The sequence below is a fragment of the Neovison vison genome, chromosome 2, assembly GCF_020171115.1.
Source record: "Neovison vison isolate M4711 chromosome 2, ASM_NN_V1, whole genome shotgun sequence".
In the NCBI taxonomy this organism is placed as follows: Eukaryota; Metazoa; Chordata; class Mammalia; order Carnivora; family Mustelidae; genus Neogale; species Neogale vison.
Genome location: NC_058092.1, coordinates 93,218,633 through 93,241,564, shown reverse-complemented (window position 1 = coordinate 93,241,564; position 22,932 = coordinate 93,218,633). Strand labels below are relative to the sequence as shown.

The 22,932-nt window shown below is 45.6% G+C and overlaps 1 long non-coding RNA gene across 1 annotated transcript; it reads left to right on the top strand.

Annotated features, from left to right (window-relative positions):
- The first annotated feature begins 7,537 nt into the window (after positions 1-7,537).
- LOC122900271 lies at positions 7,538-11,515 on the top strand. Its single transcript, XR_006383207.1, has 3 exons — positions 7,538-7,703; positions 9,906-10,307; positions 11,226-11,515. It is a non-coding gene; the product is annotated as an uncharacterized LOC122900271 (long non-coding RNA).
- Positions 11,516-22,932: the final 11,417 nt, after the last annotated feature.

The following is a 22,932-nucleotide window of genomic DNA, read 5'->3' as shown; positions in this document are numbered from 1 at the left end:
TAGTAAATAAAGCTTTCTTTACAGCAAAAACTCAACAAAAGAATGCAGAAAACAATGACAAAAGAACCCCAGACAGACGAAAATAAAAAGCCCCCAGGAAAACAGAAAAGAGAACGCAGACTTAGTGTATGCAATGAATATTGCCATCCGTTTCTGGGGCCCCTGGGGGCTCATCTGGTTAAGCGACTGCCTTTGGCTCTGGTGGTGATCCCAGAGGCCCGGGACCAAGTGTGGCATCAGGCTCCCAGCTGCATGGGGAGTTCGCTTCTCCCTCTGGCCTTCTCTCCCTCTCTCTCTGCTCTCTCTCACTCTCTCTGGGATGCTCCGCCCCCCTCCAATACATAAATAGATAAAGTCTTACAAAAGGAGGTAAAGAAAGGAAAGAAAATGGTTTCCTGTCCCAACTCTGCCAGTATTCTTCTTACTGCATGTCTGTGTTAGGTAGACTTGTTTTCCCATTAGGTGGACATTTCATTTCTGTTTCCTTAGCTATTTACCTAAGAGTGGGATTGCTGCGTCATATGGAACCCTGTGTTTAACTTTTTGAGGAACTGCCAGCCTCTTTTCCAAAGCAGAACAAGGATACCCTTTTACATTCCCACCAGGAATGTGTAAGAATTCCATTCTCTACAAGCTTCCCGACACATGTATTATCTCTTAGCTTGAAGACATGGTAGTGGGGGTGACGTGGGATCTCACCGTGCTTTAGATTTGTATTTTCCTAAGGACTAATGAAATTGAGCATCTTTTCATGTTTTCATTGTTGCAATGGTATTGTCCTTTCGAGAAAGTCTACTCAAGCTCGGTTCCCCATTCCTATATTGGCTGTCTTTTTACCGACTGCTTAGTTATAGGAGGGTTCTTTACATGCATTGTTGATAGCAGACCTCATCAGATATATACGATTAAAAATATTTCTCCCATTCTATGGATGGTCTTTTCACTTCACTTCCTCGATAGTGACCCTTGAAACAAAAAGCTTTTAAGACGATGAATTCTAGTTTATCTGTTTATTCTTGGATCGCTGGTGCGGTTTTGCAACCAGCTTCCAACCCCAAATCATGAAGATGTAAAACTCTGTGTTCCTCAAAACATGGCTTTTGAATGAGAACTTGCCTGCATTTTAGTAGTTGGTGGACATTATTTAGTAATGCCTCTTGAGAGTTGATTGATATTTCTCTCAATTGATAGTCATGCGCCTGTTTTCCCACCTGTGGAGCGTGCCATGGCCTGTAACAGAGATTTTGGAAATGGTATCTGTCAACATCCTGGCTTAGATTCAGGGCTGAATCCTGGTTCTACAGTGGAGCTGGTCTTAAACTCAAGCACATTTGCACAAATTGCTCAGGCCGTTTCGAGCTGAGTCATTGTTGATCTTTCTGAGGAACACTTGTGTGCTAGTCCAGGTCATCTAGGGCCAGAGTGGACTTTCTCAGTGCCCTCCACACAGAGAAGACTGCCAGGATTGGACCTCGTCAAGACTTTCATCTCGGGTCTACTCGAATGGAAAGTAGACCTGCTTCAGGGTTTGAGAACGTTGATCCATGCAAGTTTGTTCCTCTCCATTTTTTTTTTTTAATGTGTACATGATTTCTTTCTGGAAAAGGGGGAAAGGATATTTATTTCAAAACAACCTGTCTGTTCTTTACCAGTGGTCTGTCTGTGGTTTTAAAAACGCGTAAAGGAGAATTCCAGGTCAACTATCTTCTGTGCAAAAAGTATAGTTCCTGTACAGTATCAGGTGATCATACTTAATATTAGGAACTATCTTGTCACTCAGATCCTATCGTTTCCTGATGAGAAAAAAAAATACAAAGATGACTAAGCTTCCCAAGATCTTTGTCACAGGTCACAGGTCACAGCTGTAGTGAAGAGAGGAGCGAGCATTAGAAACCTTTTCTGGAGGCACCTGTTTGGCTCAGACAGATCAGCATGCAAGTCTTAATCCCAGTTCAGGTCTTGATTTCAGGACTGGAACTTCATGTTGGGTCCTGCTTAAAAAAAAATAAAAAAATAAAAAGAAAAGATAAGAAAAAAGAAACCAATGTACCAGGTATCCCATTGTGTTTTACTATGCTTATGAAGCAATTACCATATGCTTAGGTATCTCATTGTATACTGATTTCTTTCCCTCCTGACTAAAGAGTTGTGTCTCTTTGTGTGCTAGTATTAGAACCATTTATACGTCTTGTTTTGTGAAGTTTCATTTCGAGTCTTTCGGCCATTTCTTTTATTCTTTTGATGATCTTCTCAGACTAGATGACATCCAATTCTGGGGAAAAGTCCTTTGTGAGAGAGACACATGCTTCTATACTGTGCCTTCCATTTATATTCTCCTGAGGTTGAGATGAAGATAGATAAATTCATTTTCGTATCCCAAGAAATGATGCTTTGCCTCCTTTGAGCTTTCAAATCATATGGTTGATTTTTGGGGAAAATATCAAAACCACTTATTGAGTTTCAGGGTATGAAAGGTGTTTTTTGTATTTTAAAGTGTTTTTACAGGGACGTTGGGATATAATTTCCATGCAGTAAAGTGTATGTAATTAAAGTCCTACGTCTATTAGTTTGAGCATATATATGCATCACCCCGGTATTGGTAGTACATGTCGCCCCCACAGGTTTCCTTGTCCTTCTAGCAATTCCTCCCTCCCATTTGCACATCAGGAAAGCATTGATTGGCTTTCTGTTACAGTAGAATTATTTGCAGTTTTTAAGGTTTTCTCTTAACACCATCGGATGCTATGTAAATTATTTTGTTTTGATGTTTTCTGGCTCTGAGGTATTATCAGAGCAAAAGAAAATGTCTTCCCATAGTGTTATGTAAGCGAAGAGATTACGCTGCGAAACCGCATAGTATTCCATGAGCTGGATATGTCACAATTTGTGGTGGTCATTCCTCTGTGGACGGAGATGAATGACAATTAGAAATAGTCAGTAGTTTTTTGGAATGTACCTTTTCTTTTTTCATTTGAGTGAAAGGGGGTGGTCTATGGTAGGTATAGGTTTAATATTTTGAAGAATTTCTGGACTGTTATGGTGCCTGGGTGACCGAGTCAGTAAAGCGTCTGACATTGATTCTGGCTCAAGTCATGACCTCATTGGTGGTGAGCGAGACAGAGCCCCAAGAAGGGCTCAATGTTCAGTGGGAGTCTACTTGAGCTTCTGTGCCTCTCCCTGTCCCTCTGCCCCTCCCTCCACTCACTTTTAGTCGCTCTGTCTTTAGTCAATCAAAGATAAAAAAAAAAGAATTTCCAAACTATTTTCTGCAGTGCTTGTAGAATTTAAAATTCCCATATGCAGTGTATGAGAAATCTAGCTCCCTCACCTCCTTGCTATGACTCAGAATGGAGATTCCATTCATTTTTGCCATTTTCATTGACAGATAGTGGTTTAAATTTCCATTTTTCTAATAACTAATGATGTATGTCGTGCGCTATTCTTCCATGCATTCCATGTGTATTCTTTGCTAAAGTGTTTTTACAAATCTTTGAATCCATTTTATTTTATTTCCTTTTTGAAACGTTGTATTTATTTATTTGCAAGAGAGGGAAGGGGAGCAAGAGCGGGGCTGTGGGGTGAGGTGAGGAGGCCAGAGGGAGAGGAGAAGAACACTCCCTGCTCAGCGGGAAGAGTGATGGAGGGGGCGGGTGTTAGACCCCACGACACTGAGATGGTGACCTGAGCCAGAGGCAGCCACTTCACCAACTGAGCCACCCAGGCACTTTTCCTGGACCCGTTTAAAATTGGATTGTTCATCTTCTTCCTATTGACTTTTTTAAAAAATTAATTTATTTATTTTCAGAATAACAGTATTCACTCTTTTTTGACCACACCCAGTGCTCCATGCTATCTGTGCCCTCTATAATACCCACCTCCTGGTACCCCGACCTCCCACCCCCCTGCCCCTTCAAACCCCTCAGATTGTTTTTCAGAGTCCATAGTCTCTCATAATTCACCTTCCCTTCCAATTTACCCCAACTCCCTTCTCCTCTCTAACTCCCCATGTCCTCCATGCTTTTTGTTATGCTCCACAAATAAGTGAAAAACCATATGATAATTGACTCTCTCTGCTTGACTTATTTCACTCAGACTTTTGAGCATTCATTCAGTGTTCTCTTAGGAGACCTTCAGCCGGTATGGAAATTACACCTAGTTACTCTTTATGTGTGATATGACTTTGCGTTCTCTCACCAGTGTCTTCTGAAACACCAACGTTTTACATTGTGATAGAGTCCAGTTTATTAATTTGTTCTTTCATTAGTGAGAATTTTGGTATCATATCTAAGAAATCAATAGCCAGGGCCTCCTGGGTCACTCAGTTATTGAAGTGTTTGCCTTTGGCTCAGGACATGATTCTGGGGTCTGGGATCCAGCCCTGCATTGGGCTCCTTGTTCAGCAGGGAGTCTGCTCCTCCCTTTCCCAGTGCTTCTATCCTGTTTGTGCTCTCTCACTCTGCTGCATAAATAAATAAAATCTTAAAAAAAAAAAAGAAGAAGAACAGAAGAATAGAAATGCTTCTCAGCAACATCTGGCATTGTCTTTTGTATAGAATCACATTCATTCGTGGAAAATGGTCCCTGGTTTGGCATACATTGCCCTGCAGACTAGTCACATTGATGACCGTTTTATAGGCTTATGAACCATTCATGCGTCTTCTTTGGTAACATGTGTATCTGAGTCCTATTTGCACTTTTTATTAACAGTGTGTTCCTTCTGCCCATTCAGTGAGTTCAAAGTACCCTTATGTCTTGCATATGGGAGTTCTCATTGGGTATTTATCTGCAAATATTATCTCTTTTTCAGTGAATCTCTGTTCCTTTTCTCAGTGGTAATGTTGGATGCAGCAAGGTTGTTCATCTTAAGTTTTCTTGTTACATATTTTACTCTTGCTACAGTGACAGAACTCTTCACTAAATGCAACGTCCTGACCATTTTCTGTTGCATAATCATCTTGAATGATTGCTCTGGCTCTTCTCCTTACGTCTGTGACCATTTTAAGTTCATGGCTGCGAAAGGGGTGGTTTTCTTTTTTTTTTTTTCCTTTTTTTTTTCAATTCATTTATTTTCAGAAATACAGTATTCATTATTTTTTCACCACACCCAGTGCTCCATGCAATCCGTGCCCTCTATAAACCCACCACCTGGTACCCCAACCTCCCACCCCCCCGCCACTTCAAATCCCTCAGATTGTTTTTCAGAGTCCATAGTCTCTCATGATTCACCTCCCCTTCCAATTTACCCCAACTCCCTTCTTCTCTCTAACACTCTTTGTCCTCCATGATATTTGTTATGCTCCACAAATAAATGAAACCATATGATAATTGACTCTCTCTGCTTGACTTATTTCACTCAGCATAATCTCTTCCAGTCCCATCCATGTTGCTACAAAAGTTGGGTATTCATCCTTTCTGATGGAGGCATAATACTCCATAGTGTATATGGACCACATCTTCCTTATCCATTCATCCGTTGAAGGGCATCTTGGTTCTTTGCATAGTTTGGCGACAGTGGCCATTGCTGCTATAAACGTTGGGGTACAGATGGCCCTTCTTTTCACGACATCTGCATCTTTGGGGTAAATACCCAGGTGTGCAATGGCAAGGTCATAGGAAAGTTCTATTTTTAATTTCTTGAGGAATCTCCACACTGTTCTCCAAAGAAACTGCACCAACTTGCATTCCCACCAACAGTGTAATTTTATAACATTGTTTATTTGTGTACACACACACACACACACACACACACACCATGGAATACTAAGCAGCCATCAAAGGAAATGAAATCTTGCCATTTTGATTTCCAGGACATGGTGGAACTAGAGGGTATTATGCTGAGCAAAATAAGTCAGTCAGAGAATACAGTTATCATAAGATCTCCCTGGTAGAAGGCATTTGAGAGGCAGTGTGGGTGGGTTTCGGGAGTAGGGAAGGAAACAATGAAACAAGATGGGATCAGGAGGTAGTCCAATCATAAGAGACTCTTAATATCACAAAAGAAACAGGGTTTCAGGGAGAGGGTGGTTGGGTGATGGACATAGGGGAGGGCATGTGCTATGGTGAGTGCTGTGAACTGTGTAAACCTGATGATTCAGAGACCTGTATCCCTGGGGCTAATAATACATTGTATGTTAATAACAAAATAAAAAATAAAAAATAAATATCAAAAAATGGATAAAGGACCTGAATGGATATCTTTCCACAGGATCATGGAAATGCATGTCAAAACCACCGTGAAATATTATTATGTCACAGTTAAGATTGCTACTATAGGAGAGAAAAAAGAAAACCAGTGTTGGCAAGGTTGTGGGGACCATGGAGCCCTTGTGCACTGGTAGAAAGGTAAACTGATACAGCCATTTATTTTTTCAAAAAAGAATGAAACTAAAATTACCCTGTGATGCAGCAATCCCAGTTTGGGGTGTATATCCAAAGGAAATAAAACAGGATCTCAAAGATCCATCTGCACCCCATGTTCACTTCAGCATTGCACACTGTTGCCAAGACACTGAAATAACCTAAGTGTTGCATGGGTGAAGAATATGTGGGTCATGGACATGAAAAGTCTAGCAAAAAGAATATAGTCAATGATATTGTAATACCACGGTATAGTGAGAGATGATGATTACACTTATTGTGTAATACTGAGTAGTGTATATAATTGTCAAATAACTGTGCCGTACACCTGAAACTAACATAAGATTGTATGTGCATTATACTTTTATGTTAAAGAAAATGTGAATGTTATTTGGTCATGGAAAAGAAGGAAATTCTGCTATTTGTGTCAACATGGATGTAACTGCAGGACATTATATTCAGTGAATAAAACCAGAAAGAGAAAGACAAATACTGAGTGCTATCATCTATACATGGACTTAATAAAAATAAAGAAGTCAACTCACAGAAACAAATAGCAGGATGATGGTTACCAGTGGCTGGGACATGGGGCATATGGGGAGATATTGGTCTAAGGAGAAGAATATTCAGTTATAAGATGAATAAGTTATGAGGGTGTAAAGTACAGCATCATGACTGTAGTTATAATACTGTATTGTGCTCTTGAAACTTGCTAAGGAAATAGATCTTAAGCTTGCTTACAAAAAAAAGTTTTTTTTCAGGTGATTGTGAGGTGACGTGCTCATTAATTTGATTGCAGTAATCATTTTATAAGGAATATGTACAATAAGTCATCAGATTGTACACTTTCAATATATGTAGTTGTATGTGCTTATTATACCTGAAAAAATCTGGGAAAAATATTTGCAATGGTAAATACGAGGTTATGAGAATTTTGCCACCCTTCACTCTAACTAATAAAAGTAATGCTTCTAGTTGGTAAAGCAAGGAAGCAACCACCCAGACAGGTGCATTAGGCGGGGCCCTCCCTTGTTACCTTTTCCCTTCTCCAAGCCCTCCAGGCCCACAGCTTGCCCCGCCCATCGCACCCTCCTGGCCAATGGCCAGCTGGCGGCCAGGCCGGAAGTGATGTGGACAGCCTCCGGGTTCGGCCTCCTGTGGCTTCTGAGGCCTCACTGGGAGCGGAGCATGGAAAAGTAGCTCTAGAAAATGAAACCTGTAATAGTAGGAAGAAGAACAACGACTGAAAGACTGGTGGAATAACGTGAAGGGTAGAAGCTGGGAATCAGAGCCCAAATTGTAAGAGAACAAATGGAGAAGGCAGAGAGCCCCAGAAGGTGTGTGTGGTAAGTCCAGGTGTGAGGAAGAGGGTTTGCAGGGGCACAAGATCCCAGGCCTTCTTAAGCTATACTGTGCTCCACGTTCTGTCTTAGCTAGCTTCTTTCTTAACTTATCCTCAGTGGCTATTTTGTTTTTATTCTTCTGTCATGTTTAAAAGATTTTCTTCATTTACTTGAGACAGAGAGCGAGACGGAGCCCAGAGTAAGCCTGCAAGTGGTGGGCATAGGCCAAGGGCAAGGGCAAGGGAGAGAATCTGAAGAGGTCCTTTCACTGGGCCCTGTGGAGACCCTGAGATCATGACCTGATCAGAACCAAAAGTAGGAGGCTTAACTGGCGCAGCCTGCAAGGTGCTGCATATTTTTAAACATTTTGTCAAGATTTTACATTGAAGTGATCTCTGTACCCAACGTGTGGGTCCAGCTCTCAACCCTGAGATCAAGAGCAGTCTCTGTGTCAGCCAGGGCTGGGAAAATCTGCCTGAACACCGAGGTTCATGCTCGTTACTTATGGCATTGGTAGAGAGGATCTTATTATTATTTCATTTTATTTAAATGTATATTATATTATTTATTTTATTTTATCTTAATTTTATTAATTTTTTAAATTTATTTTCAATTTTTCCTGTTTAAGGATTAAACCATGTTCTGTGTTTCTGGAGCCTGGCCACTCATAGACAGTATCACCTTTATTGCTGATGCTGGATTTTGAGAGCTGTTCATTCCTGGGACGTGGGTGTTCATTCCTTCCTGTCGAATATCCAGGAACACATTTCTCATTGACCTCGCTAGCTTTTTTTTTAACTCCTTGTGGACAGAAAGTAACACACCCCAAGGTCTCAGTTAGAGATCCTTTCCTAGGATTTGGACTTTGGGGAGGTGATGTGGGGGGAGCCTGGAAAAGAGGCGGGGTTTGATCTCTACTGAACACTATTAGCACTGGCAGTTCTATGATTGTAGTCAAGAAGTCATAGTCATTTTCCAATGAAGAGAGACAGTGTTTGGGATGTAGGTTGCACTGTGACCTTGTTTTAGTCTGTCCTGATGGCCTTGTTTTGTTTCGTTTTATCAAGGTCTCCAAGCAGCTTTGTTGGAGGTTGATATTCAGCAAGCATGACTATTTATTTCCAAACATGAGAAAACATAGGCTGGGAGTGTCCATTGCGGGCATCAGAGGTTGGCCTTGTTCATTGTCCCTAGAAATCCCTAAAACAGAAGAAAAAAGGGAGAGCTCAGATCTTAACAGTTGTAGCTGTAGCTGAAAACCTGATGGGAAAGTGTGACTTTGACTAAGAGTCTTGAGTTTCCCGTGTCTCAGTTTCTCGATTTACCATGGCTCAAAAGGACTTGTTCCTGCATGGGTTGTCCCAGGTGTGAAATCGATAGAGGAGGAAGGTTGATGAGAGCCAGAGGCCCAGATGGTGGTACACAGTGCTTTGTGGTTTCCCACCCATCCTGGACTTTTGGGTCAAGAATGGCAGGGACAGAGAATGTGCTCTTCTGTCCAGCCTGGGTCCTCCAATCACTTATAGCTTCGTTATATTTACATGGTGGTTTCAGTCCCCCAGTAGGGTCAGATGGCAATGACAGGTCCAGGAAGAACTTGGTTAGGGCCCGGCCTGCCCCCACTGACCAGTAGGTTGAGTTCCTTAGATGACTGGAGACAGCCTCAGCTGAGACCTCCTTAGCTATGACCCATAATCTGTGAGACAGGAAAAGAAAAGACACTTCTCTGCCCGATGCGTTTGCCATCTCGAAGCCTTCCTGTTCTCCCATCTTGAGGATGTACTTACTGTAGTTCACCCGGATTGTAAGCCAACTGAGTATAACCTGTAGGAGTGTAGAATTGTGACAAAAGCATATTCTAGGGGAAAGTCCTTCTGGCCATTTTTGTTTTAGGGTGGAATCTTGATTGACCACTGTCCCATGATATTCTCAGGTGGGTTTCTGGAGGGGGAGTAAGGAGCTTGGACAGGGAAGTTTGCAGCCAAGGTCTGAGTGGGGGCTCTGCTGCTCTCAGCTGGTGGGGGAAATTCTCCTAATTTTTGTGGGCCTCAGTTTCCCCAGTGTAAGGTACAGTTGATATTCAAATTCTCCCAAGTCCCTTCCTGCTCAGTGTCTGCGCATGCACGAGGGACTGAGGTGCCTGTTATGGAGCCCTGGGGACTGGAGTCGAGACCTGCCTTGGTCCCTTCTCTGTGTCTCCCACAGGAGCCTGGGCTGAGTCCACACTGAAGACAGAGAATGGAGAGAGGAGCTGGAAGACAGGATATCAGCAAGTTTGGAATATGAGAATTTCGCAAAGAACAAGGCCATGGTGGAGCATGTGGTTGCCCGAGGAGGGGAGAATAAGCACAAGCAGAGTCCAGAAAACTTAAGGGAAACCAAGGAATGCAAGCAGCAGCAGCGTTAGCTGAGCGGGGAAGCCTTGGAGAGTCACTTAGTCCACAGTGAGCCTGTGCCCCTGCCACGGAGCCCCAGAAGATGGATCAGGATTCGTTTGTACTGCTGGAGCGCTGTACCAGTTCCCAGAGGAGGAGAAGGTGCCCACGAGGCTGTGCCCCAGATCCTGAGCTTCAACCTTGGAGCTGCCTTACGGTGGATGTCTTCCAAGTAAGTGTGGGCTTAGGGGAATCAGTGGCATTTTTATTGGAGTTGCAGAGGTCCACCCTTACTGCAGACTATTGTTGTAAGATCAGAAACAACCACAGTAGGGGGCTCTTGCCTCTGAGACAGTGATGCCAATAATATTCTTTGGAATGTACAGTGGTAAAGGGCTTTATGCACAATATATTTTGTCTATATGTTCAGGGTCTCATTTTCCTTAGTCTTAGTCCTTAGTGTTAAGAGTGTGGAATTCTGACATCAAGAGGATTTCACTGGAGAGGTCAAGCAGTGAGTGGGAGAATACAAACAAAATCTTGTAGCATGTGGGCATCTCAGTCCCTTGAGAGTCTGCCTTCCTCTCATGTCCTAATCCCAGGTCCCTGGGATCAAGTCCCATAGTGAGGGGGTGGTGCAGGGGTCTCCCTGCTCAGCAAAAGGGCATGGGGGCTAGGCCAAGTACCTTGAATCCTAATGACAGGGTGGCCTTTGAGAAGACACCAAGAGGACAGTCCCTTCTTCATCAGAGCACACCGCAAGGGCATGTCACGGGACATCGAGAGTGTGGTGAGGCTCCTCTTTAAGGAAGGGGATTTGTTGCCTCCTGGGAGAAAGCAGGGAGCATTCCTGCAGGACATTCGGTCCAGGACTGCAGTTGAGATTCGAGATTTTTTGACCACTTCTATTGCATCAGGGAAGGAATGTCTCTGAGAGCTTCCTCAGTGCTTGGCTTGGTCCTTGGAGCCGTGAATACAGAGGTCAATACAACATCATCGCAACTGTCACAGGGCGTTCAGTCTAGTAAGCAGAAATGATGAGAAGTGGGGGTGTGGTGAGTTCCTGGGAGGAAGTGGCCAGTGCTGTCTGGGGCATGACGTCAGTGGTTGTTCCGGTCTCTCACAGTGTTTTTGACCTATCTTGGCCCAGGGACCCTAGACTGCGACCAGATTTCCGCTCCTCGGGACAATGCCTGCCAACACCTGGGTTCCAAGGTAGCCCAAAGCAGCTGATACTTCCCAGGTCTCCGGAGGAAACTTCTGGTATCGGTAGCTCCCGCCTCTGACTTGGCCAGCTGGAGAAATCGAGGCAAGTTCACAAAGTCTAATAGGGGCGTCCTTGCCTTAACGATCAGTGATGCTGTGCCTTTGTCTCTGAGAACTTCAGTGCTTTCCAGACTTCACTATCCTCTCTCCATATAAAATCCTGTAAATAGGGGTGCCTGGGTGGCTCAGTCGTTGAGCCTCTGCCTTCAGTTCAGGTCTTGCTCCCAGGTTCCTGGGATGGAACCCCACCTCGGGCTCCCTCCTCAGTGGGGAGCCTGCTTCCCCCTCACCCATTGGCCCTGCTTGTCTTCCGTCGGTCACTGTGTCTCTCTCTGACAAATAATGTAATGGAAGTCTTCCAGAAATGTGCATAGTGGCCAGATTGTAGATCAAGTAACTAAAAACAAAAAAGAGGCCTGGAAACGATTGCTGGGGTAAATTAAATGCAATCTAAATGAATAGAAAGACATCTATCCCATGCATAGATTAGGAGAGTCCAGGTGATTGGAATACCAAATCAGTTTCATTCGAACTCACATGGGAGAAGATACATTGGGGGCAAATGTGCAAGCTAATTCTAAAAATGTTATGCACATCGAGGTACTGAGACTAGCAAGATGGCCATGAAGCCTTAAACTGGAGAAATTCACTCCATGTCAAAGCTCATCATGAAGCTATGGTCATTAAAGCACTACGTTATGGTGTAAGTGATCACAATGTATATATATATATGAACAAGAGACAGTATTGTGTAAAAAATTTCCCCATACACATATACAATGTTTAAACTTTTTTTTTGGATTATTTTTAAGTCATCTCTACATCCAACATGGGGCTCAAACCCACAACTCTGCAGACAAACGTCGCTTGCTCCACCTATTGAGCCACCCAGGAACCCTGGGTGTTTGCTTGATTTTTTTAAATTAATTTACTTATTTTCAGAAAAACAGTATTCATTATTTTTTCACCATACCCCGTGCTCCATGCAAGCCGTGCCCTCTATAATACCCACCACCTGGTACCCCAACCTCCCACCCCCAGCCCCTTCAAACCCCTCAGATTGTTTTCAGAGTCCATAGTCTCTCATGATTCACCTCCCCTTCCAATTTACCCCAACTCCCTTCTCCTCTCTAACACCCCTTGTCCTCCATGCTATTTGTTATGCTCCACAAATAAGTGAAACCATATGATAATTGACTCTCTCTGCTTGACTTATTTCACTCAGCATAATCTCTTCCAGTCCCGTCCATGTTGCTACAAAAGTCGGGTATTCATCCTTTCTGATGGAGGCATAATACTCCATAGTGTATATGGACCACATCTTCCTTATCCATTCGTCCATTGAAGGGCATCTTGGTTCTCTCCATAGTTTGACGACCGTGGCCATTGCTGCTATAAACATTGGGGTACAGATGGCCCTTCTTTTCATGACATCTGTATCCTTGGGGTAAATACCCAGGAGTTCAATGGCAGGGTCATACGGAAGTTCTATTTTTAATTTCTTGAGGAATCTCCACACTCTTCTCCAAAGAGGCTGCACCAACTTGCATTCCCACCAACAGTGGAAGAGGGTTCCCCTTTCTCCACATCCTCTCCAACACATGTTGTTTCCTGTTTAGTTAATTTTGGCCATTCTAACTGGTGTAAGATGATATCTCAATGTGGTTTTAATTTGAATCTCCCTGAGGGCTAGTGATGATGAACATTTTTTCATGTGTCTGATAGGCATTTGTATGTCTTGATTGGAGAAGTGTCTGTTCATATCTTCTGCCCATTTTTTGATATGTTTGCCTGTTTCATGTGTGTTGAGTTTGAGGAGTTCATTATAGATCCTGGATATCAACCTTTAGTCTGTACTGTCATTTTGCAAAAATCTTCTCCCATTCTGTGGGTTGCCTCTTTGTTGTTTGTTTCCTTTGCTGTGCAGAAGCTTTTGATTTTTTAAAATAAATTCACTGGTACACTTGACCAGGATAACCAAAGACTTTCACTAAAAGTAACTGGAATGAATGAACATCTACTTAATAATATGTTAACATTAAATCCTACTTAGCACTATATATCGAAGTTAGTTGGAGAAGTAAAAGTTATTTTTGCTTTTTTTTTAAAGATTTATTATTTATTTGTTGGAAATAAAGAGAGAGCAAGCAATCACAGGCAGGGAGAGATGCAGACAGAGGGAGAAGCAGGCTTCCCCCTGAGTGGGGAGCCCGATATGTGACACGATCCCAGAACCCTGGGCTCGTGACCCGAGGCAACGGCAGATACCCAACTGCCTGAGCCACCCAGGTGCCCCAAAGTATAATTTTAAAGCACAGTGTCTCACGTCAGTAGCCAGTGTTGACAACATGATGCACTTAGCAAGTTGTGATGGAATTTTTCCCGCAGGTTTCGAGCAGGAACGAGGTCTAGGTAAAGGAAGCACCTTTGCAGAAAGGAATAGGCGCGAATTGGAAAATGGGCAGTGGGGTTTGGCATAGAAGAGGACTCTCCCTGAAACTTGTCTCCAGCCCCCGTAGGAAGGGGTTCTGGGGCCAGTCACAGGGGAACTGGGTCCTCCGTGTGCCTTCGTTTCTTCATCTGCGAACCAGGCAAAAGGAAAGCTCCCATGAACAAGTGGACTGTGAAGACTAGAAGTACTAATATGTAGGAAATCATGAGTCTCAAGAACTCTAAGGGACATCTATGATCTCAGGGAGTTTCTAAACTGACTAAACACGGGACTTTAATAAGAAGATTCCAGACCCCACGTCAGCCCACTGAATCAGAATTGCTAGAAACCAAAAGGACGAGGTTGCATTTGTACTAACTCTCCGAGGCTGTTCTGATATCATGATGAGTTTATGAGTAGGAAACACTAAGTCGTATAACGTTCCTCTAAAACAGCAAAGTGGGAATAGCAGAATGAGGATCTTTTCAATCGAGTCTCTCGGACAGAGGAGAAAAGGTAGAGGACTCTCCAATGGAAGGAGACCTGGCCCATCTGACCCCACTTAATCTTCGTGTAGTTTCCATGTTTGGTTAGAGGAATACAATGCCAGGTGAATGGCATGAGGTCAAGTCAAAGGAATCTATCAAGCAGTGCTCCATCTTCTGAAACTTGTTTTTACCTTTCTGAAACTTGAATTTCAGTATAGTTATCTTACAGTGTTAACATAAATTTCAAGAGTAGAATGTGGTGATTGAACATTTCCATACAGTGCTTGTGCTCATTCGCACAAGTGCACTTCTTGAGCCCCACCATGTTCCCTGATTCCCTGGTCCCGTCCCCCTGGATACCACCAGTTTGTTCTCTCTAGTTAAGAGTCTGTTTCTTGGTTTGTCTGGCGCCCTTTTCCTTTGCTCTGCTTATATATTTTGTTTCTTACGTTCCACATACGAGTGGAATCCTACTGTACTGAGCTATCTCCGACAGACTTACTTGACTTAGTACCATATACTCTAGGTGCCGCTGTCTCATTTCAAATGGCAAGATTTTATTCTTTTCTATGGCTGAGTAATATTCCGTGGTATAAATATACCGCATTGTCTTCACCGGTCATCTGTGGACGGACATTTAGGCTCTTTCTGGAATTTGGTTATGCGTGTATTCGTGCTTACTAGTGCTTATGTATTTCTGAGAGTAAATATCCCGTAGTAGGACTGTTGGATCATAGGGGGGTTCTGTTTTTACGTTCCTGAGGAACCTCCATACCGTCGTCCACAATGGCTCCCCCGGTTTGTGTGCCCAGCCCTAGGGCAAGAGGGTTCCCTTTTCTCTGCAGCCTTGCCCACACTTGTTGTTTCTTATGTTTTGGGTTTTAGGCATTCTGATGGGTGTGAGTGGATATCTTGTTGGTTCTTTTTGTTGCTTGTTTTTTGTTTGTTTGTTTAAGATTTTACCTGCTTCTTTGAGATAGAGAGTATAAGTGGGGAGGAGTCGAAGTAGGGGAAGCAAACTCCCCACTGAGCAGGGAGTCTGATGCGGGACTCGATGCCAGTGAAACGTGGTCCCTATGACATAATCAGAACAGCAAGGAAAGCAACTGACACATAGAGAGGTCATCTAGGAGTCAGGGATGTTACGTTCTTGAAGAACCTCCATACTGTTCTCCAGAGTGCCTCACCAGTTTGCATGGGCACCGAGAGTGTCAGAGGGTTCCCCTTTTGTTGTACTCTTGCCACAATCTGTTGTTTCCTTAGTTGTTAACTATAGGCATTCTGACTGATGTGAGGTGGTATCTCACTGTGGTTTGGTTTGTATTTCCCTGATGTGGCACTCTATTTTCAACACTCCTTAAAACTGGTGGTGCAAGTACTTTCTATTCAGCGATGATGTCCTCGTATGCATGCAGTAGAAAAAGAGTATTGACTATGACACCCTCACGGAGTCCTCATTCCCTCACTAGGGAGTCCTTTGAAGGTGAACTTCCCCGGATGAGAGTTGTCAGAGGAAACTTTGACTTTCAAACAGCTGGTCACTGTTGAATAGACTTAATGGCAGTTGTACGACAAAACTCTGGGAGTGAAGTAGGTGGGTAAAATAGGATGTAAATAACATCTGTTTCACTGGGTGGAATCAATAGTATACCAGGTCAGGTTGATATAGAAGGAAAGGGAAAATACAATAATGTCAAAAGTTTGAGGTCGAGAGATCCCTTCACACTTAGAAACAGAAGGGGAGAAGTTTGGCAAACAAATAGGAAACCAAACATGTCCACGGACTTTCGGTGTAATGCTCAGCCCTATGTATACAACCTTCCTAAACATCAGACTGGCATATAGGTGCACAGGTGCACAAGCAGAAAAGAAAACAAATACCACAGAGAGACAAACACAGAAACATGTCCTCCCGGTAGGGTACGTAGAGCCTAAAGGTGAAGGAGACTCAGTATAACTCTGACGATGAGAACCAAGCACATTTCCATGAGCGTTGTCCTGATCCTCCAAATCACCATGATAGTGAGAGATTAGAGCATCCAGTGTCAATAACCCACAAGTTCATAGTGGTTGTCCGAACCAAAACTTTAATGAAATAGAAGTGGGACAGAATGTTCTTTTCCACAGTGCACTGCTATCCAATACACATTGTATAGATATCCAAACGTCAGAATTCTTCCAATGTACAAACACAGATAGGATTAGGAGATTCCACAGGGAGAAGTAAAAGATAACATGTTAGAGAAAGAGGTTAAAAGGAGAGGCTCGTCACCCATCCTCAGAGTCCACCACGTACCAGATTCCTAATTTCAGAAAGCAAAGCATGTGTCTTACTGTGAACAGATCTATCTGATAGGTACTCTATAGCAAAAAAACCAAAGCTGCTCTCACAAGAGTGGTGATGGGCAAACTGGACCCTCCTGGTCTCCAGGTAGGCTAGCTGGGACACATGCAGCATTAACTGTGGAGTGTCCTGGCCCAAGACACAGGCTGAATTTAATCAGGAGGAACTGATCAGACAACTTCAGAATGTAAGCCATTAAGCTAGACATGTGGCCTGTAACCTACAAACAAGGAAATGTCACCACCACCTTGGGTGTCCACGAAGGACAGCCTGGGTGTTATCAGGGACATGTCATTTTCCCTCAGGGACAACAAGGTTCTCTGAATGTTATCTCACACAGGATAGACCTTGGGGCATTTGTAGGAATAGTCTGAGTAAGTATAAGCTTCACCAAAGTGTAAAGCTCACATGGAGAAGGATTCATGTTTGCTTTCTAGATTCTCATCCCTTCTTTCCCCAACTTTCCATAAGGGTAGAGCCTCTCATGGATTCCAGGGATGTTCTGATGGGCCTGCAAATGGATAGCTAGGAGAAGGAGACCTGAGATTGTTTCCTGAGATGTAGTAAAATGAGACCATATGATTATTCTCTTTCAATCTGTCGTGGACCTGTCAGGGAGCTGGGAAGTCCTAGTACTGACTTTGTGAACCGTGGTTTTGATTGCCACAGGAAGCAAGAAACCTGAAATTCCTCGACCTCGATCAGGGAAGGGATCATGTTTCAGACACTGGGTTTCCAGGCACTATTCCTTTCTCATTGTATCGGGTATTATAGGGGCTGAGGGGAAGCCTGACACCAGCCGGGTCCCGGGTGGCCCTCCCACCTGAGACGCAGACTCAGGTTGTCATTCCATTTTGTCATGGGGGCTCTTTCTTGTCAGTTTTAACACTTCTTATTCACATGGAGAAGTTGAGGGTTCTGTGTCCTCCTAGCTCAGATTTTTTGAACGTCCCAAGAGGAGAGTGCTTGTTCAAGTGACTCATTCAGACAACGGTCCTGGGAGAACGAGGCTTGGAATTGGAGAAGCAAGGAAGGAGGGCAAGGAAGCCCAGAAAGCGTGTGCTTTCTGGCAGAGCTCTAAGTGTTTGATGGGTGTAATAATGCTGCTCTGCTGAGGAGGGCCATGGGGCCTGCTTCCTCATGGGCGTGGAAAGAGGGGAGAGGGAATCCCAGGATGGCCCCTGGCAGGAACACAGCAGAGTTGAGCTGCATCCCGGTGATGGAGACCAAGGGCCGGCAGGGTGGCAGCCCCCATGCGAAACAGGGGAAGCACCGGCTGTGGGAATGGCCCAAGGAGGGAGAGCAAGAGAACAGACAGTGTGTTCTGTTTGGTCGGGGGTGTTGGGGGGGTGGAGCTGTAATCAGAAGGAGAACAGTAGATGTCCATGCCCCAAGGGCCCAAGACATGATTACCTCTGGGCCCTAAGCTTGAAGACCAGGGAATCTGCATGCCAGTCTCCACTGGCCAAACTGCAGTATTCTCTTGGGAATCTTCTGTTTCATGACACCGAGGGCTTTCATGTGGCCATGGATTTGACAGCCATGCTGTCTGTCCCTCGAGTCCTCACCAGCATCACGCTCCGGCTTGGGAGGGTTCTTCATGCCCATGGAAGCATCCAAAGCCAGTTCTGCAAGGAAAAACACATCGACAGGATCCGCTGTGATTCATGATCTTTCTGAGCCTCCACCTACATTGATGTCAGAGAAGGACAGTGGCCAGAATGAGAAAGGCCATCTGACAGATCACAGGCCCGTGGACACAGTTTGATTACATCCGGTTTTGGCTCTCTCTCTCACATACTCAAGTAAGGCTCACTGTGCCAGGAGGCCAACAGGTTCCCAATGGACAAAAGTGAAAGCACGAGAAACGATCGGTAAAAAGAAACAGTTCTGGGAAAGAGACGTTTCCACACATAAGGAAATCGTGCTGGAAAGAGGCTGTACTCTTGTCGAGAAGAGACTGTAGAGGGCAGCAAAGTCTAGGTTGCAGGGAAGCCTTTCGGGGTCAACCAGGGAAGAGCACACTGGGGAATGTATACAACATGCATCAACATGGCCAACATTTCATACCTGTGCACTACGTATAATATACACAGCGAATAGACAACATGTGTGTGACCTAAGATAGAAATGTCTGTGTCTGTATGTATATATGTATGTATAAGGGAGTCAGTGATTAATGAGGGATTTGTGGGCAGGGACCATAGCATTCTACCCCCGCTCTGCTCAGCTGCATCGAGTAAATGAAAAGACGTGGATTCCAAAAGAACGAGGAAAGCAGTGGTGAGAAACAGGTGACCATGGACATGTTCCATGGGGGAGACGGTGGGAACAAGTCAGAGTAAAAGCATCTGCCCCAGCATGTAATTTTGTATTCACCCCCAGTTGATAGGATGAAACCTAATCCCCCAGTGTGATGGTATGACGGGGTGAGCCTTTGGGAGGCAGCTCCTCCCCTGGAAGGGATTCGCGCCCTATAAAAGAGACCTCACAGAGTTCCGTTGCCTCTCTGCACTGTGAGGACAGAGCCAGAGGCCAGCCAACTCTGAGCCAGGAAGGCAGTGTCAGCAGGCCCCGAATGTGTCCCTGTTTGATTGTGGTTCTGGCGCGCCTCCGGAACGGTGGGATACCGTTTTCTGTTGTTAAGAAGTCAGCCTGTCTGAGGCATTTTTGTTATAATAAGCAGAGCTGACCAAGGAGCTGGCATGGAGCTTTGTTTCTTGCTCGGGCTTTGTGGGAGGCAAGTCACAGAGAGAGGGAGGGGGCCAGCGGGTCGGGGCAGGACGGTGGGTGCCAAGGAGACGTGACAGGCCTCAGGGAGAAGACAGTAAGGAGGGTGAGTTCTAAGGCCCTGGTCCGGGCTGGGCTTCCCCGAGCACTCACTGAGCTCATTCTCCAGGGCCCTCCCTGGTGCCACAGTGCTGCTACTGATGTGGCCTCCCCCTGGGAACTGCATCTCCTCAAATCTCAGGGAGGTCAGCTTCTGCCCGAGGAGCCCCAAGGCACCCCAGGCTCCGAAAAGGGACTCTGAGTGCTGGTGGGGAAGGAAGACAGGATGCAGAGGAGGGTGGAAACGCTCAGTCTTCAGGACATCTGAGCAGAGGTGGATCCTGATGAGCAAGAGGCTGGGCATGAGGCCCCGGAGATGAAGGGAGCAGATGGACTAGATGGAGGACCAGAAGAGAGTGTGACATGTATACTTCATGGGGTAAATTGGACCCTTATCAGCTTAGAAAAGGAAAAACCAAAAATCAGTAGTACGCGGTGTTGTGAGGCCAGTATGTCTACAGTGTCTGTGAGCACCGAACAGGGCACATTGGCTTGACAATGCTGAAGGAGAAAAAACTGGGCGCATGAGCCTTTCTGAGAAAGGCAGGCAGGATGGGATCCGGCGATAGTACATCTGCCTAAAACTGCTCTTCCCCACATGAAACAATGCCCTGACACCATTTCCAAGAGTTGAAACACCACAGGCATCTGAGGATTAGATGTGACAAATTCATACATATTGTCAGGCAATTTTGTTGCATCAGGGCCCCTATGAATTGTATTTCACGTTCCCAAGAAAAATGAGACAGAGACCCCATTTTTTGTGGTTTTCAGTAAGCAGACTAAAGGGAAAATGCATGAGAAGAGGCTGAAGTTGGCTAGTTACACGGCCAGGAAGTGACAAGGCCAGCACCTGGTTCAGAGCTGATACTGAACACCAGGCTCTTGCTCACCTTGCTGTATTGCAGCATCGTGGGGGCTCAACCTCATCCCATGTGGCTACCTGTAGCCACAAGTCTGTGATGACCAACCCAGGGCCTAGAGCTTCCTAGTCACCTTCCCTCTCACCTCGGAGCAGTGGCGGTGGGTCCCCAGAACCCATGTTGGTGCCCAAGCTCCCGATGGCAGAGGAGAGGCTGATCCTGGCTCTGTTGTCACCACAGTCCAAATGCTGGTGCAGCTGCAGTTGCAGGGAATCAGCCCCCGGGGTGCTTGGCTGTGTCTGTGCCCCGGAACTTTGCACCTGTGCTCTTGGGAAAGTCAAGTTTCCACTGGATGGCCCTTGGTGACAGGGAGACTGCATCGGAGCTGAAGAAGAGATTTCAATGGGATCCATCCCAGGGCTCCTTAGCTGAGTGCTCTCAGAACACCCATGTCTGAGGCTCCCACCCCTATCTGAGACCACCCTGGGAGCAGGTACAAAGGCAGGCATCATGGCTATGAAGGAGATGTCCCCCATTGTCTCTGAGCCTGTGGATGCTGGGTTGGCAGGTGACCAGGCTGCAGAGTCCCTGAGTTGAAAATCACCCCCCTGACTCCGCAGGGCCTTCGGATGGGCCCAGTAGCTCATGCCCATCATTCTGTTCATAGTAACCTTGGTCTGAGAGCCTAGAGAGAAGGTCCTGGAGAGTTCTCAGGGCTTGGGAGAAGGAGTTGTCCGAGTGTAGTGGAAACACAGAACGGGGGAAGAAGTTCAGCCTCGAGGCTTCAGGTACCCCTAGAAGATGGACTTGCGGAAAGGTAGCATGGGCCAACTTATGGGGCCTTTTCCCAGCTCTGAAGCCTTTAGAAGCTTCTCATCTGCAATTTCTGTCTGCCCTTTCGTCCGTCCACTCATCTGGATTCTATTGCCCCTTGGAGAATGCTAAATAACCATGTGTTTCATTTGTGCCTCCCAAATTGCTGTAATGCTGAGGATGCCTGGTTTCTTTGGCCCTCGGGGAGGATGGGGAAACTCGGGAGAAGGTAGTCCTAGGGCGGAAAGGTTGTTACTGTCCAGGTAAGGTTGAGGGACAAAACATTTCTTAGGCAGTTTCACTGTACCAGATTGATACAATAAGGAACATCATGGACTCCTTGCTGGCCCTAGCACGTGTTTTGTTCAGCAAAGAAAGTCTCCTAACTGGGCCAGTTTTTCTCCCAGAAGGGAAGTCCAGAAAATAGCCTGAGCAGGAAGAGACGGGAAGTGGATTTTGGCCTGCGCACCTGTGTGAGCGTGGCCAGAAGGGGGTCACACTCAGCAGGCTCCAAGTTTCTGAAGATCCTGGAGAGGGAAACAACTCTGCTTTGCTCCTGAATGATGCCAATAGCCATGTAAAGTGCACAGGCTTCTGCTCATTTAGAGGGCATTATGCTACCGAGAGTGGACACGTGACTGAAACCGTATCCATGCTGGGAAAACATCACTGATGCTGCACAGAGGGTGAAAAGCCCACCATCCATGGGGGAGGAAAAGCGGGACTAGAGCCTTGGCTTCACTGAATCCATGGGACAGGGGACAGACAGTACTGGGTGCTCAGGATCTTCCATGTAAATGCTCCAGAGGAAAGCCGAAACCCGCGGAGGATGAACTTTGAGCTCAGAAGAAAGAGCAAAGACGCTGCCCATAGGGAGCAGCCGCACAGCAGTGTGGAGACCAGAGAGCTTGCAAAAAGATGCACAAGACGTACAAGTGGGCATAGAATTTCTTGGGTCGAAAAAGTCTCTTCTTGGAAACAAAGAGGCCTGTTACCAAGATGCCTCCAGGTGAGATAGCGGTGGCTGAGGTTTTGTCCCTTTCTCCTCTCTGACCTTACTTGGTCCCAACAGCCTGCTGCTTATGAGGGGACAGGTGACACAGGATAGTGTGGGACAGAAGGAAAGGAAACTTGTCTGACCCACATGATGCCTTTTCTTTTGAAGTAGGTTCCATATCCAGTGTGGATCAGAACGTGGGGCTTGAACTCAGAACCCTGGGATGTGGACCTGAGCACAGATCATGAGCTGGAGGCTTAACCCCCGGGTGTCCCAGTGTTTTGAAAATAAAATCCAAGAGCATATTCAAACCAGTATGGGTCTACAGGGCCTGTTGGCAGGGCTGCATCTCGCAGCCTATTTATGTTGTTGGATACAGAGGAGGCAGTCTTCCTGGTACCCTCCCTTACCATGAAGTTTGTGCCCCCCCCAATGGGGTTACTTACCAACTACATCCAGCCCCTCAAAGGTTTCTTCCTTGTCCCGTGTGGATGAGGCACTTGTACAAGGCCTCCAGGTGTCTGGCAGGTGATGGCCAATTGAAGAAGTCAAATGACATTCATCCAGGGAGTCCTGTGGGACATCATTCTCTTCTACCACCGGGAGCTCCGTGCAGAGCCTCGAGTTACAGGGAGGACTGGAGATGCAACAGGAAGACTGAGTCAACATGGAGTCCCAGTGGGTTAGGGCAGCGGGGGAGGAGGGTGTGGTCACAGCGAACAAATGGGAAGTCCCCATCAAGGGAGACGAGCCATTCTGCCTCCCTCCAGGGAAGGGTGTGGATGAAGCAGAGATAGATCAGGGAAGGAGAGAGGGAACTAGAGCA